Source organism: Falco rusticolus, chromosome Z (assembly GCF_015220075.1).
Source record: "Falco rusticolus isolate bFalRus1 chromosome Z, bFalRus1.pri, whole genome shotgun sequence".
NCBI classification, from domain to species: Eukaryota; Metazoa; Chordata; class Aves; order Falconiformes; family Falconidae; genus Falco; species Falco rusticolus.
Window position 1 is genome coordinate 4,222,456 of NC_051210.1, and position 18,012 is coordinate 4,240,467.

Sequence of the window (18,012 nt, forward strand, 5' to 3'; positions counted from 1 at the left end):
TGTATGATTGTATGTACATACATACACATCAGACAGAGAGAACAGGAGAGAGAAGGGAAGGAAAGATTTTTCAGATCATGGGGGACATGTTTTCCCAGAAGGCGTTCAGGCACACAAAAGATGATACCACACAAAAGCAGAGAATTATTGCCATGAAGAGGCAATATACAGACTAATCACTTGCTATGACCAGAACAACTGCTTTTACAAAAACACCTTAAAAAAACCCAACAAACAAACAAAAAATTTTATTATTTATTAAAGATTATGATATCACAATGGTTAATTCATGTTAACTTGTCCAAAAGAACCTCACCAGCAATTTTCCATCTGAATATGTTTTTCACAAGGCCTAGCCTCCCAACCAAACCAGAACCTTCCCTCTGTTGTTAGTACACCAATTGTCCACCAAAGTAACTTTTACTGAAAAAGAAACAGAGCTACCAAATCTTGTTCTTGGGAACAAAAAGCCTGGTATGTGGTGGCTTAGCTGCTACTGTTAATTTTGTTTTAAGCACGCTTTTTTTCCCCTTTTTTTTTCCTTAATGTTATTTATTTAATACTTTGCTATGAAAATAATTAACTGGGTTTTCCCATCCTGTTCCTAAATCAAGCAAAGAGTTTCAGCTTTGCCTATTTGTGTAAGGCTATTAATATTAGTCTACTTAAGAACCTAACATGAAAAAGACAAGGGCTTTTCTAATCCTCAGGACTATTCATCATCATTTATGTACCTTGCTTAGACAATTACAGCACAAACACCTATAGTTGTACTTACAGGAGTTAAAAAGCAGTTTTCATTCTGCTTCCAAGACTAGAAAGCGCTGCTGCTGCCACCAAGTTTTAGATGAGGATTCAAACTAGACTAGATCTCTCAAGAAGCATTTTTTTGATCAATGTTCAGAATAATAAAGCAGATAAATAAATAACTGAACACGTATAACATATAAATAACAATGTCTGTCTGTAAACCAAATATCCGCTGTAATTTTCAAGGTGCCAGCTTTTTTAAGGATCTTTTCAAATCACACCAAGAGACCATAACCCAGGAGTGCCATCAGGACACAGGGCTGGACAATGACTGGATGTACAAGTGGTAAGAAGAGCCCACGTGAGCAACCCCAAAATTCAGACCCATCAGGAACCACTGCGGCAGACCAAAAAGCAGGTTTATGGCCTGGACACAGCAGGGACCCCACAGTGGGGAGCGAAAGCTGTGCTGGGTGGGTCAGAATTAGACTCTTTCTCACTTGGTGGGACCACAAGATGTGGCCAGCATGTGAATGTATGGCTCCAGAGAGTCATAAATGGAAAGCGTTTTTAAAAAGTGTGGTTCTGAGCCATATAGAAAATGTTCAGAGTTAAAACAAATAATTAATAAGTAAGTGCAGGAAATAAAAGAGGAGGGGACAGTGAGCTAATTCCTGCATTTTAGCTTGAACGTTTTTTTTTTTTCCCTCAGCTTACTAGGCTTATTCTTTATCACAGGTCTGAATGAATCAGCAAAGCTTGCTTTGCTTTGAAGAATGAGACAAATTACAGGCAAGGAAATATTTAAAACATCTCTGCAGCCATAACAACAGTTTCATGGGATTAAAGTGGATCCTTACAAAATATATTCCAGCCAAAAACTATTTCACCAATTATTCAGCAATGTTTTTGGCACAGTGGTACTAATAGAATTATAATACTTGTAGAGAAAAAAGCTGTATGAGCATGAACAATTTAACCACTCTCAAGCACTTTTTTTCATGTACAAAGATCACAAGCTTACCTAAGAACTGGGTTACCACAATTAAGCTCCAGATGTCTGAGAATATTTGAACAGGACTCAAGACCAGATTTCTGAACATACTTCCACATGCTAAGCTCAGCCCCCAAATGGAGGACCTGTCCATCAGATTGTCTTCTTGGTCACAGAAGCTTTATTTGCCCTGACAAATCATTCCAAAACATCCCACTTATTTTATGCATCCAGTCTTAGACATGACCCAAATGCCTAGTTTCCTCTCTTGAGGTTCTGAAAGCTGTCTCATCTGACTGTTTTCATATTTACATGTGTAATAGGCTATTTTCTCCTCATCTCCCTATACTAAGCAAAAAATAAATTCTATCTGCTTCTAAAGCTGTCCTTGCAGAAGAGGCTCCGTTACCAAGTTCTCCTTCCCTCCCACTATACTCACATGTAAATCTGCTGGAGGTGACCAGAAAATTGGAGGTGGTTGCCCTCCTTAACTTCCCAGAATGCCTTCTGGAAGCACAACGTGCTTTCTCATACCTGCACACTGCCACAGATCTCTACAAATACAAGAAAAGAACAGCCATCTAAATCATATAAGAAAGAATCATATGGGAATGTAGTTAAAAAATCCATCTGAACTAACTGCTCAAGAAAGCTTGAGACGCTCAAGAAAGGTGATAGAACATCGCATCCATGGAGCAATCTGTTTCGCCACTTTTAATAAAGATGATATTTGGGATGACTATAGCCTTGTACCTGTCACCCTGGTAACAAAAAGCACTCACAGTGTGCACTTACAACTGGAAGCTGCATGGTGAGGAAAGCCATTGAGCTGGCTTGAAGGAAAGAGTGTAAAGATTAAGAGCTGTGTGACACATGGAGTGATTAGCCAGAGTTCTGCTCATACTGGGTTAGCTGGAAAGTGTTCACATGGGTTTTGTTTATGGACAAAGAAGACAAAGTGGTTTGGTGGCACCACAACACACTGTGAAACATGCCAAGGGGTGCATCAGGTGATGCAGACCTCTCTATGGGCTAATTTACAAGGAAAATCCTTTCAAACCCAGCTTGAGTGTATCTATTCTATATATAGATGTACAGAATATATAAAGGAGAAGACTGACAACAGTTTAGTATTTTTACATTATTTTTTTTAAGTAGAGACGCTTAAGGAGTTGCACACTTGGACTCCACTGAAAAATAATAACAGTTAAGTATTAAGTATTAGTTTAATTATCTCATTATTAATAACAGACAGTAGTATCAGCAGTGTCTGTCCAGAATCACTGTCCATATGCATCCCACAGAGAAGATGCACAAAACCAGGAGCTGGCAGTGGACAGGACCGTGCAGCCTAACCCTCACACATAAGCAGCCTCCTCTGCATTTGCAATAAGGGCATCCTAGTTACACAGCATGCATCAGGTGTTCCTGTACTGCCTAAATACATGATTATATTTCACTTTATATTTAATTTCATAATACTTTTCAAATGGAGTACATGTCTTCAGTAGACACCATTTCAGAATTTCCTAACTGCTTTTCTTACACGTTGGCCACCTTATCGTGACACTATCTCATTATTTTCTGCAAGACACATTAGCTCCATGCATGAAAATTATAGTTACAGTGGAATACGCAAGATATAGTTGTAGTTCAGCAACAGAAATACATCAAGTCCATAGCAGCAGAACTGTGGTTTGTTCATCATTCAAGAAATCCCTCAACATCTTACAAATTTTGGTGTTTTGACAACCAAAGGATTTCTTCTGAACTGTGACTGCTTACTTAGTTATGCTGCAAATGTTCTTCTCTGAAACTGTTTGGACTTTCTCAAGTCTCCAGGAAGAGAGACGTTGCCTCAAAAAGTCAGAATCAAACTTCTGGCTCTTCTCAGACACGGACAGCCACAGAGTTACAGCTCTCTAAAGCTCACCTTCAGAGAAATCCCCTATTGTAAACAAATGAGGAAACACAAGATTTTATATTCCCACCACAGGTGACATTAGCTTTTCAATCAGTTGCTCCTCCATTGATTAGTTAAACAAACCAAGGAATGTCAAGCAACCATCAACACTTATGATATTTTTTCAGAGTAAATGACACACGTGTGTGATCACTTTGCTTTAGTTGCACCGTCTTTGAGGAATTTAATTGATCTCCTCTGAGAGCATGGATACCTCTCAGATAAGGGGTGTCTCACGCTCTTTACCAACTCAAGCGTATTCTTCGAGTAGACCCACTTAACTTTACACTTGACTTGTGGAGTAATTTCAGTTCAGTATTGCACACTCACCTCTGAACTGTGGCTTTTCTCCTCACAACACACTTCCCTTAAAACTCCCTCCACTTCCCTCCCTGTGGCCTGCTTTCCAAAACCTTTCTGTACTAAAACTTTAAATTACTGTTAGAAACGTTTATTTCCATCTCACTGCTTCTGGCCAGGGAAACATTCAAATTACATCCAACTCAATATATAATGATCTTTGAGACTTTTTATCTCTAATGAAAGCTGGATTTTGCTTGTCCTTTTTAAATTCTTTTGGTGGAGCAGCAAATTTCTCTCTGAATAGACCTATAAAGTGTGTTGTCACAGTCTGCTTTAAAAAGGAGCATCCCCATGAGCACCTTGAATCTGTAAGACTCCTGCTTGAATTTCTCCTTTGAAATCCACCATCCCTTCCTAGTGAGCAAGTCCCTATAGAAGCTCTCTACTCTTTTTCAGATCAAAGGTAAGTACACTTGCAGATCAATGCAAATGTAACTTTTCCTATGCGGTAAGTCTACCTGTTTGTGCAAGCTGGAAAAGGGGTTCTTCTCTAAAGATACTCAAACATTCCTTTTTTCAAACCAAAATGAACAATATTACAAACATGTGTGGTTTTCAACCTGGCCACATAACTTCTTGCAGTGTATAAGACTCAACTCTTTCTTTTTCCATCTTCTTTTTAAAACATCAATCCCTTCTCGTGGCTCTATAGCCACTAGATAAGAAGCATGGCAGACTAGGACCAGCGATGAAACTTAACTTAATTTTAAGAATTATTTGGTAGCAATAATACTACGTAAAAGCTTCAAATGTCTATTTGTTTTAAATATCACAGGATACTTTTTATATGCTGATGAAAAAACAAATGTCTCCCAGAGGAAAGAACATGTTTGAGGTTTAAAAAATAAATTAGAAAAATCATCATCCTGGGTAATACAGAGATCCACTTCAGTGTAAGCATATTCACCGTCCATTTCCTAGCAAACATGTGGTGCAGGGGAGAGGGAGGGCTGACTTCAGTCTACTCAAATGTGCTGTAATGATGGCAGAGTCCTGCTCACACTGTTTGGAAGGTCCTTTTTTTTTCCACCCCATAAAAGAACACTCTCCGTTATTATGCCACAAGCACAGGGACAACCTGTTATTTTAACACTAGGATTTTGACTCACTGACACTCAAAATCTGGAATTTAGGAGTGTGATTGCTCAGACCTGTCACAGGGTTATGATGTTTGTACTTTTCTGCTCCTAGACAGGCAACGCACAGTGCTGCACCCCTCTGAATTAACAGCACCGCCAGTCTCTTGCCTACTGAAAAGTGCTGGAGCCTAAGAATCACTCGTGGACCTCCCCACGGTATGTTATTGAGTCTGAAAAGATTAGAAACTTATTCCCTTATAAAGGTCTGATCTAAAGTTACTGGTATGATCCAGCTTGTTCTCACACAGGTTTCAAAAGGCCCCCAGATTAGGCTGCAAGTTTGTATGTATTGCATTCTCCCGGAGAATTTAAAAATAGTATCACTCTGTCCTGCTGCCTCCCCGTTTGAGCTTTTAAATTGTCTTTGCAGAAGCTTCTCACTTGACCAAGGAAATGACTTAGATAATCTACCACATTAATACCTAAATGCTATGTCAGATTGGCCTCCTGGCTACCCATACCCCAAAGGCTGGACCTTAGCGGTAGGTCATTATGTTATCTAAAAATGATTGCTTGGAGAATGAACAAGAAATTTGCTACTGATGGGGTAGCAACTGCTTCTGGAAAGTAGGTGTCTCTTTAGTGGGGAGGCTAGTTATCATCTCAATTTTAGATACATACGGCAATTTCATCACACAACCTGCTGTTTATTCTTCCCAGGGTTAAGCTTCCTTTTAAATAAATGGTGTCCACAATGTTGATAAGACATTTTCTCAATGCCAAGAAACTATATATATATATATATATATATATATAAACTTTTTATTTTTCAAAATTGTTTTTCTACAGTTTAGTTACAAATATGAGAAGGGTGGAAAGATTAGGCTCTCCCACCTGAGAAGGAGGTTATGGTGGTTAACATCAGGATAATTCCCACTCTTAAAATATCACTGTATTAGACTGTTGTGATGGACTAGACATAGAGATTTTATACAAAGGATGATTAATTTGTCTATATACGTGTGGAGAGTAAGAAAAAATGTTTGCCTTTTTATTTGCCAGGAGGACTCATTTATTGATCCATGCAGACTCTTTCCTCATAATATAAATCAAAACATATCCTTGTATGCTTTCTACATCCAGACCAGAAATTTACAGCTAAAATGAAAGCTGACTGTTGGAAAGAACTTCAGTTTTCACCTGGAGACCCAAAGAATACTGCTTCTCCTGCGGCATCTCACTTGCTGTTTTCCTTTTAGCATTATTACTATGGTTTCCTTTCATATTACATTGAAGTTCTAAAAAAAAGAGCCCTGCAACCACCCTTAGTGTTAAGACTTGAGAACATATAAACACAAAATATGTAATCTTTCTTTGATTTGAGCCAGAATATTGCATTGCTATGCTTTGAAATCATGACTGGTTTAGAAAACGGACACTTTTAATGGAAAAATGGCTTTTGAAAGCTGCTTTTGAAAACACACTGAATAATTCTCCAAATTGTGGCTGTTTCACTACCTGAATATTGAGGATAACTGCAAGAAATACTACTTTATTTTCCACACTATTCTCCTTACTCTTGGGAGTGACATGGTGAAACATACCTTGTTTTACAGTAAAACCTGTACAAGCACCTTGTGTTTTTCAAACCACTTCCCAAACCACTCCAAAACATCTCATTATCGTCATCGTGAAGAGAGTACTTAAAAGAGTCCTTGGAACTATACATTATTTCCTCCTAAATTATATATGCCAAACACCCTCAAGGCCCTTTGGTAAAAAGTGCTGTTTCTTTCCCCTTCTCATTGCCCTCTCTCATCCACAACTTAAATAAAAATGTAGAAACTCCAGGTATTGCCTCTCTGGTTTCTCCTGGAGGGCTCTTGGAGGTTTCAAAGACATAGTCTGTGAGCATGACAACACATAATTCAAAGGGCAGAGAGTGATTAATCTTTATAAAGACCATCTTTACACCTAAGTGTTTCTAAGACACATCTAATAACCATTAACAAACAAACAAAAAAACCTTTAAATGGAGTAGTAAAAATCATTCTTTCTGTTAAGTAATCAGGTACTACTTGTGCTCCTGATATGACAGTGCTATGGATTTTCCAGTCGGCAGAGTCTTCTAACACAAGGATAGCTAAGACTTTGATTTTGAGACTAAGATTCTGAACTTTTAGCCTGATTAAAGCCCCAAATTAATAATTTTCTTTTAAAACTCTTCCCATAGACACTTCTTATATACCATGAAGAAAAAAATAAGAAAATTAAGAGGTCAGATATATTTCTTTCCCTTTACAAGTCATCCTTAAGACAGATTTCTTTCCAGCAAAACCTTACTAATAATCCAGACATACATTTTACGCTCTACAGAGAAGTACAGTGTCTCTCCAGCCTCTAGGAAAGATTTAACAGTAGATGCCACAGCACGTTACTAGGTCAGTTATTTTTACTGTGTTTTCTAGAGTCTTTTTCCAATCCTACTACACACTGGAAGAAAATAAATGTAAAATTCAGTTAGAGAAAGTGCCTTTTGTGATTCTTTTTCTTTTCTTTAATTGTATCCATTCATTTACTCAGGCTTGAATGAGGGCAGTGGCCAAAAGGAGATGTCACCATGGACTACGATTTTGTATGGTACGTTCAGCTACATACAGCTGTGGCTGTCAGGTAAAATTGGATGAAAAGTCGACATATTTTGATCTGCTCAACTGAAGACTTCTAACTTCGGGGTTATACTAAATGGCACTAAAATAAATATATACCAATCACATAAAACAGGAATACTTTCCCAAACTCTTCATTTGGACATTAACTTTTTCAACATCAATTTAGCATTTTATACTGTTAAAGGTTTGTTTACTTGTGTTTCTTTTAATGTGGTTTTCTGGTACCTGCTTTTTAACTACTAATTTAAATTGAAGTAATAAAATCTCATTATTGTCTGCATCAAATATACTGGAGTGTGATGGATTATTCTGCTCAGTATGACCGCTTACAAAATACAGCATGGCTTCCCCCAGAATATCGGAATAGGTGCAGTAATAACTCATTACAATCCTTTATTTTGGGATTATTTTTACTAAAAAGCTTTTAAGAAACTTTGAAGTGTGAATTTCTCAACAGCTGAAATATTGCTGATTTAATATTTTTTTCATATGAGGCAGGAAAAAGGGACCTTGCCTGTTTCCCTATAGGCAGAAGCAACCACATCAGCAAACTATTAATTTACAGCACACCTTTGCAATTCTTGTATTTACAGTGTTGAAACAGAGCAAAACCAATTTCTTTGGCCAAGAGAGCAAACACGAATTTTTCATGAGTCCAGCCCTGAATTGCACCATACGTAGGCAGCAGACTTCTGTAAGTGATTTTGCGTGGGTTGGTACCACCATGGTACGTGCAGTCTCTTGACTGAGGCTGAGAATTGTCTCTGATGGGACAGTTTTACCCGTGTCGGGCAAGTCCTGTCATGTCTTCTGGAAAGAGCTGGTTTCTTGTTAGGTATACCAAGGCAGAGCTACAAGGGGAAAGGCACCACCATGTCCCAACAAAGCCTGGATATTTGGATGAAATTAAGAACATGGTATTTAAGATGTTATCTTTAAATTTCCATTTGATTTCTTGATGTTAAATCTTTGTCGGCATCGAAACATCCAGGTTTCCTGCATCTTCTGAATCCAACAACTGGGGAAAACTTCATAGCCTTCTTGAAAGTTCAAATCCTATTAACACCATAAGCCCCCTTTGGCTTCCAGCCTCAGCTCAGCCCAAGTAATTTTAGGCACTTCATGAGGGCCTAGTGTCAGGAACCATGAACTTTTTTTCACAGAAGGTAATAAGCACTTCTGGAGAGCAATTCAGCTCACTTTCTACTGGGATGTAGATCATTAACTTATATGATTTAGGAGGCTAAAACTGGTTGTCATTAATCTAGGCCTTACAGTAGATGAATTAATAAAATAGGTTTTTCACACAAAAAACTCACTCTGGTAATCTGACTAATCCAATACGTTTTCTCAAATTGCAGACAGCAGGATGAGGAATGAAAATCTGCCATGGGGTGAATTTCTTCCTTTTCAATAGTTTTGATGAGGAAGTTAAGGTGGACTGGTGAAGAAGCTGGGATGTCAGGGCAGGAAATGAGGACCTCTTTTCATCTCACTTCGTATTAACACAGACTCTTCAACAGATATGTTAGTGATAAACTGCTAAATAATATTTAATTCCATTTTTTACCAAGGCATTTCCAAGATACACATTTACCCAGTGATTCTGAATGGACTGGAATGGCATTTAGGTGATGGTATCTCAGATGTGACTCATTGGATTATACCATTTTAGTAAATGTAGCAATTTTCACAATGTTCAGTATCTCTCTGTTTTATATGCTTAACCACCCACATAACTAAGGTTTTAAAGAAATGGGTTGACAAAGGCAAGGCAGAGCCAGTTTTGACATCACTCTAGTGAAGAATGGGCAAAGATTTGTCAGGTCATCACAGATTCAAAATTCAGTTTTGTTTCAGTGGTAAAGTCCCTAAATCAAAGTTATTCCTTTCCATGAATCCAGCCGACCCAAAGACTTACAGACCACTCAGCCTTGGAGGGTTCATGGCTAAAACTTTACAGGAATCTCACAAAATACTAGCAATTTAAGTTCTCCCCTTAAAAGCAGCCCCATTCCAAGTAACTGCTGACTCCCTGTGATGTCTATCCATGCCAAACTGTCATGTTGTACGCGAAGGATTTACTAAAGCACTTCAATACGCCATTGGGTTGGATTTTCATAGGTGGACTGGTGCAGAAATTGACACTTGTGTGATATCCCAGCAGCACTGACAGCCAGCAGGAACAATCATGAAGACATAACCTCATGGTCAGAACTGTAGGATGACCACCTGTATTACACTGTTGCGGGCAACCAGAAACAAAAAATTACTAATATCCTTGCTCTTCTGCTCCATACATCCTGATATCTCAGCCCCTTACCTATGAAGATTAGTTCTCAGAAAGCCAAACTGGTTAATCACATAATCCTTAGATTTTCTGTAAAGCTTTCTGTGTCCCAGTAGTATCGATTCATAGCATGGAGTGAAAGAGTTTTTTTTCTAAGCAAAGTGGCAGGTGGTAGCTTCAGCCTCGACACACCACCTCCCTTCAGGGAAAGCGGTTCTTACAAACAACAGATGGATGACACAATGGCCAAAGGCCTGAAACTCAGGTTGCATTATTATCTGAAAGGGAGGGTGTGTGTTTTAATGTAATAGCGGTATGATAGGTTAATCAAATCAGCAGGGAAAATCCTGTGGTGGAGCTGCTAGAGAAAATACAGTGTGTTATTCAATCTGGTAATCACTGTCAGCAGCTCTAGTGGCAGTGAGGTATATCAATACAGAAAGTGGCAGGACAAATGCACCGGACCTTATTCAGCTGCTCTCCACATAAGGCGTGTTTTGCAAGAGTCAGATGCAGAGGTGAACGCCTCACATAAGCCTCCTCACCGAGTGATTGAAAGTGTAGACTCCAAGCTAGTGGGAACACACGGAAGGCAGGGAAGATGTCAGGTTTTGTGTTCTTCAGAAACATTGGCCTGGCATTTGTCTGCCTGCATCATCATCTGTAGCACCTCTTTCTGGTGCCGCCCACATTTCCACACGCTGATATGTTTCACCTCAAAGTGGGAACCTGACTGACACAAATGCACTCGTTGTCCACGTTGTAGTAGAATTAGGCACCTCAATGTATCTCCTGCATTTTAATTAGGTTTGTTATGCAGTGTTGTGCGGTTGTACACTTCTCTTCTAGTAGTTCCTGTGACTGGTGGAAGTGCAAGATCAGTTTCAAGCTCACGGATGCAATGCGCACAGTGGTTAAACGCTAAGGCTGTGGCACAACTAGAGGAGTGCTGAGTGACAGCTTTAAGGTTACACCCCATCCTCACCGACACTTTTGTGAATAAGACAAGGAAAGAAGACGTGGTGTCACATACCTAATGCTGCAGCATACCCGTTCAACTGGAGATGCCCAGGGTACATAGCCAATGCAGTGTATTGTAGGGGAATTGTAGAGGAATGAGGGCAGGCTAATTAACATCAGTAATATCCAGCTGTGGGCTGGCTTCAGGGGCGGTGGGTTGGCTGACCTGGGTAATGTGCAGCTGTGGCTGGTCCCTGCTAAGGAGTTAAATAGCTCTAAGGGGTGTGGAAGGGGAGGACTGGAGGAGAGAGAGGACTGGGTGAAGAGAGACCTGGAAGAAGCAGAGGGAGGAGAGCACCCCAGATGTAGGAGAGACAAGGAGAGGCCCTGGGAGAAGCAGGGGGCCTGGGTGAGGAGAGGCTGGCTGGAAGAGGAGCCCAGAGAAGGAAGAATCCAGATGCAGCAGAGGCAAGAAGCAGGTGGGCTGGCCTGAAGGGGATGAAGAAACAGCCTGGACGGGATGAAGAAACAGCCCGGACAGTAGATGAACCTTTGAAACCTCGTGGGGGACGGGTGGCTGTGCCAGGGCAAGGTGTGGGAACTGCTTATTGACGTTAACCTGGGCTGGGGTGGTAAAGGCCTCGTTGCAGCCGGCTAGTTTGGATAGTGCTGCGACAGTGTATTTTCTTAAAACATATATAATCCATTCTACAGGAAAAAAGAAATAGAGGCACTCCTTTATGGGGGTAGTGCCTTTTGTTTCATTCTTCATGGACGATTGACCACTTAACTCAGTTTGTGTAAAAAAAAAAAAAAAAAAAGTGGTATCAAATTATAGTGCTTCACAATCATAAAGATCTGCAGATAGTTTGCAGCTGCTTTCTGCTGTAAGTGGTCAGGATGTACTTCCAGAAAATATGTACAAGGAAGCTACAGCACAACAGAGAAAAAAATGCTTTCTTCTGTCACCTTTTTCATTAACTTTTTTTTATGTCCTGTTGCTCAAGAGAAGGCACATACTGATATCCATACAAAGGTTGAAAGCTTAGCTTCACTGAAGGCGAAGCATTAGCCTGGGAGGTGCAAATCACCCTGGCTTAAACCCCTCCCTCCCCCCTCCCTGGTTTTAATGTATTAAACTTTCACAGGATATCAGTGTCAACTGGCATGAGTCACCTTGGGGCTCTGGGTAAACACCACAATTTTGGGGGTGATGTGGCCCCATGGCACATGCTGCCCCATGCAGCCCAGCCCAGAGGTGGGTAGCTCAGTGTGGTACTTGGCCTGGGGTGACTTACTTCTCTAGTACAGGCAGTATTTAATATCTCTTAGCCATATTCACAACATCTTGGCACATATTCACAAATCACTCTCTTGAATATTTAATTTTATGCAAGTATTTCAGTGTTTACTAAATGTTAGAAATTGAGCTAGCCTGGGTTTTTCCTGGGGTTGGTTTGCATTTATATATTTGTTATTGCTAAGTGATAGAACCTTATTTTTCTTGCTTATTTGGTTAAGTTACTTCCACACGAACTACTGATATGAGCAAAGTAAGCAGTCTGTAACATTGAAACAAAACTAGGACTGTAAAACCGAAGGGGTCTGAGCTAGATATAAATAGGAGCATCCTCTAGCTGTTCACAGACTTGCTCAAGCTCCATATTTTGATCTGCACTGTGCTCCAATCCATACGTTGCTGTGTGCCATGCCCACAAGTCCAGCATTGCAGGAGATCCTGTTCATCTGATTCCACAGCTCTGTGCCTATTGGTTTCTGCACAGCATCAAAAGATGCAGAGAAAGGCAACGCAGAACAGACTGCAGGGCTTCCATGTGTGCTTTGCTAACAGTGGGAACCTAACAATTTTTCTCTCTCCCTGTCTCTTCCCGCAAGCTGGCATACACACCTGGAGAAACAGGCAGTGTTTAGACACAATCCATCACCAGCAACTGCACTTGCAGACTTATCTCTCCAATTAATTGTGACCTCGCTGTTTTCAAATGCAAAATAACAGAATCTAGACACATTTGTTCCTGACGTTAATATTTTGTATTTGCAAGGGATTATAATTGTACATTTTTTGATTCAAACATACATAGGCACAAAATTCTGCACTGAGTTTTAGAGGTTATTTTAAATTTGTCAGGGCTGCCACACAAACACATCCATAAATGCTGCCAGCGTGAAACCATGCCTGGCACACCAGCATTAGCTAATTTTGAGGTGCAGAGACACTAATACCAAGTACTGCTGATCCAAAGCCCTCACAGCATTTTTCATTCTCAATATGCATTGAGGTAATGGTGCTGGCTGAAGTCTGGTGCTCTTTTAGTTCAGGTACCTCAGCTGTGGGCAAATAAAATTTACAGGATTAGGAGTTTTCTTATGCTCAAATATAATCATGATTTCCTTTCTAAGCTTATGGTTTAAGAAGTTGACTGTACCGATTTAGGAAATAGCTGTAAACTTGGGCTTGGGCTTGGTCAGCCTGGTGTGAGGGTTTCATAAATGTTTGCTGAGCATCAGCAAAAAGAGTGACCAATGCTTCTGATGAAGTTTGGTTTCACTGGGTTTGTGCCTCATGTGAGAGTCTCTGGCATTTAGAAAAGTATTTAGAAACATACATAGTATCACATGAAGGACTCTGAAGTTATTAATAGTTCTTATTTGAAAAAGAGAAGGCAACATGACCTTGGCTATAAAAACATTAGTGAAGCTGAGCTCAATAAATTTACTGTAGTTTCATGTATGTGCTTGCCATTAGCTGGAATTAAGAACCCACGATAAAAAACTTAACTGTATGTTAAAATATAACAGTCCCACTTTTGAGTATTTCATTCACTTGCGGTCAGCACCCTGTGTACATAGGAACACTTCAAACATCTTCAGCTGTTTGGAGAAGGTTTATGCCTTCTTACGTGGCTTTACGTCTCTGGACTGGAAGGGACTTGGCTGCTGGGAAATGTCCTCTTGGCTTAGACTTTAGATTCCTACTGAAGAGTAAGATTTGGATCACGCAAGGAATCAGATGGCAAAAAGCTCTATCAGTAGATTGTGAAGTAGCCTGAAATGTCATATTTCCGAACACAGAAGACAATAGTAGCTGCTGAAATAAAAACATATTAATATATGAACTGATTTTCTGTAATACTGAGTTCCTGACAAGGTTGGTAGAAGTTGTATTAATTGCTGCATTGAATATCACAGGTAATCTATGGCAATCAATTACAAAACTTTTTCTGTCTTCAACAAGACAAAAATCCCTCTTCTGTTCACTCTATATGTTAAGCATTCATATTTTGAAACATAGTGTGGAAATAGATTATAATAATTTAATAAGATGGTCTGACTCATAACTCTGGACTAAAACAGGGGTAGATTCTTCCAGCATGTTCGGTGGACATGCCCTCAATTAAAGCAAAAGGTCATCCCGTTATCATCTACTTTGCATGGTCCTTGCTGAAAGTGTTTAGTTTGGAGAAGAAAGATTAAAATGTGACACTGTTTCATAAGTGTGCAAAAATTTTTTTTAGGCTTCTGAAATTTTTCTTCTTCCTGAGATGCTGTTCTGCCTGATTTTGCCTTTGGAAGACAATCTTGATTGCTGTGAAGGGCGTGAGGGGCAAATGAAACTGATGTGTCTAGGTCTGGTGTTCATCAGCCCAGTACACTGAAGACTGGCTATAGAAGTTAATATATTGGGGGTTGGACTAGATGACCTTTAAAGGTCCCTCCCAACCTAAACTATTCTACAATTCTATATACATATAGTACAGAAAGAGAGATATAGATATTATATTCCTGAGTTATAACTTCAGGCAGAGTTGGCTCACGTGTTTGATTAGGACTGAACTGGAAAACAGGACGACAACCTTAAATTTTGGCCCAGCCCAGTACTGAATGTCCCAATCCATTCCCAGAAATTTATTTCCAACATCAGCTCCGTAGGAGGGTAGGGAGTCCCCTTAAGTCTTTGTGACATTTAAGAACAATCGTGCTAGAGTAGAAAATGAGCTCTCCATCATACCTGCAGCTGCAACTTCTTGAGCATTACGGTCATTTCTTTTGACTGGTATAGATCTAAAGTTGTTTTAAAAAGAAAGGCTAATTTAAGGCGAATGCCAAGTGGGGCTCAGAAAAAAAGTAAAGACAAAGGCATAAGATAAGGGCATCTAAAACTGTAACCTCCATACACAGAGGCAAATGGCATGTTTGAATGTGAATCCTGGCAAGTGACTTTCTCAGAGGAAGAAGAGTTACAAGTGCCTTCCTCATCTCTAAAGGTTTCAGTCCCAAGCAGTTCAGAGGCTTAAAGAACCTGAAACGGAAAAGCATTGTGTCTGTAACACATTGCACATGACACTAGTGTGGATGGCAAAGTTTAGGATTCTTGGGTTTGTCTCTGTTTTTCAATCCTGCTCTACCTATGTAACTACCAAGCTAAAGGTCTCAAGAGCTTGAAGAGTACAAAACGTGTAGCATAAATATGTCTATGCTGGGGCGGGGGAAGGTTACTCGTAAATGAAGGACATCCCAAAATAAAATAAAATTACTTTTTTAAGTGAAAGAATTTGCCTATGAAAAAAAAGTAGAAAAAGTAAAAAATAAATTAACAGCTGAATATCAGCAACAGAAGTATTTGCACATTCATGGAAGGAGAGGACCACACACTTCTGTCTGAAGAAACCCTTCAAACAAGAAGCAGTAGTTGAGTTTCCTAAATCCAGTAAACATGGAAATGGCCACCTAATCTTGGTCAAGTAGGCCACATGTATGTGAAATTGTCTTGGTGGCATCAGCAAACATGAGCAACTGGCTTTCAAAGATGGCAAAATTGTGCTATCACCCTAAGAGCATTAATTGTCAGTAAGAGATATGCAAAGATGTTTCAAACTTGTGAAATATTTCAGTAAAAATCCAAAATTAAAAAATGTTAAAACAAAAAATAATTAAGTGTCAAAAACTACCTGCAGCTTTTGGTTTTGATGCTGCCTTTACGAAGAGCTGTAGCACTGGTTGACACCTTCCAACTATTGAAACCACTCATCTTTCAGTTGTCTTTTAGATTTTCATATACTGTTGGCAACACCTTAGCTTTTTAACATTGGGTCTGCTTAGAGGTCAAGTTATTACAGAGGAGGGTAAGCAAGCAGGGAATTTGAGTGGCAATCTGACACTAAATTGTGAAGTAAAACTTCGGATAAAATGGCTACATTTGCAGCACCACCTGAATGTTTCGGAGATATGCAGGCAGAATTTTTATCACCAGTACCCAAGGCTTGCTCACTCTGTGAACTGATGTAGAAATGTCAAGGAGTAATTTTCCTAATTCATTACTAAAATTTTCACTTCCAGAATCAGTTTTGATGGTGCAATGAATATATGCTGGGGGGGGGGGGGGGGCGGGGGGGAAGAGTATCTTTCACAATTAAAATAACTTTAAAATATTTTGTAAATATGAGTTTTTTTCATTTTGGCCCTAATCACTGACCAATATTTGAGCATAAAAGCCCAGATGGGTGCATACATTCTTGACACTTTTTCTTCAAGGCAAATATTTCAATTTCAGTATTTGCTACGTCCACGTTACACTGTTTCTGACAGTATATTCCAACACTGAAATGACTGGAAAACTATGGTAAATTGTAATAACTAAAATATATAGAATAGTAAAATGTGTATCTGTATATCCTCTTGAGTAAACTTTTCTCATAACGTAAAAATTGTGTGTTGCTTGTTTAAGTAAGAGGAGTAAAAACTTCTAAGCAAACTGGCAGTTGCTTCAATGGCAAGACTTGGATTGGTGCAATTTACTGTTTTGTGTTATTGATCATAATGTGAATCCTGGTGATGAAGAAGCACACGCCATACCCTGATATGAGCAGCCGTTGGTTAAAAAAAAGCGCTCTGCAGCCACCTGTTTCACTTCCCCAAATCCCCAGTGGATAAAATGACTGGGTGAAGTGGAGCATTGAGGAGGTTGGGTTTGGGCAACAGGAGGGAGGCACAGGGTTACGGGGGTTATTGCCTTGGAAAGCTCCCTCTAGGCACGTGTAAGGCAGCCCGGGTTGCAGAAGCCTGCCTGGGGACCTGAGATCTGCATGGCTTGTTTGACGTGGAGGTCACCTTTCTTGGTAGGAAGAAGAAAAGGAGAGGGCTGGGAGCTTTCTCTTAGCTCTTTTCCTCTTCTGCATCGCTGAAGATAAACCTGCAGAGCAGTACCAGGAGCTGGCTCAGACGAAAGAGCCTTGAAGCGTTTTTGTGCCCTACAAAACACAGGATATTCAGTGACAGAAGAAAATAAAGTAGCAGTACCTGAAATGTCTACATATGTTAGAGTGATCTGTTATGTGGAAGGTGACTTGTTTAAAGTTAGCCACTGCGCCAGCATTCACCTAAGTTCAGATGTCCACAAACCAACGCCTGAAAGTACCGTGCTCAAGCCGTGGGGCACACGTACGTCCATCGATGGCAGGCTGTACTTGCATTAGGCAGCGGTCTTGGAACGTGCTCCTGGAGAGGAGTTGCTTCTCTTTGTTGGCCAAAAAGGCCCTTATGGCTAGTTTAGTTTTAAATTAGGTTGCATGTAGAGGAAACCTGAGCTGAACTATCTCTACCTGGTTCACCCTATGGCTGAAGTCCCCCTGTCTCACCGAACTTATCCATTCCATCTAGTCCAGGGCTGTCATAGACGTATTTCTCTGTGGATACCCATCCTATACCCATGGTAGCTGCAAAAGCAGGTGAGGTTGATGCAAGCTATTATTTTTCTTCTAGTTTTTTTTTTTTTTTCCTTTGAATTGCAGGAGAGACAGCAATTTGGATGAAACATCACAAAATGGGGCAGAAAGAGATGGATGTACAGGATGGCAAGGGAAGGTCCAGTAGGACTCAAAGCAGAAAAGCAGAGGATCCATGGAAGGGATATAAAATACAAG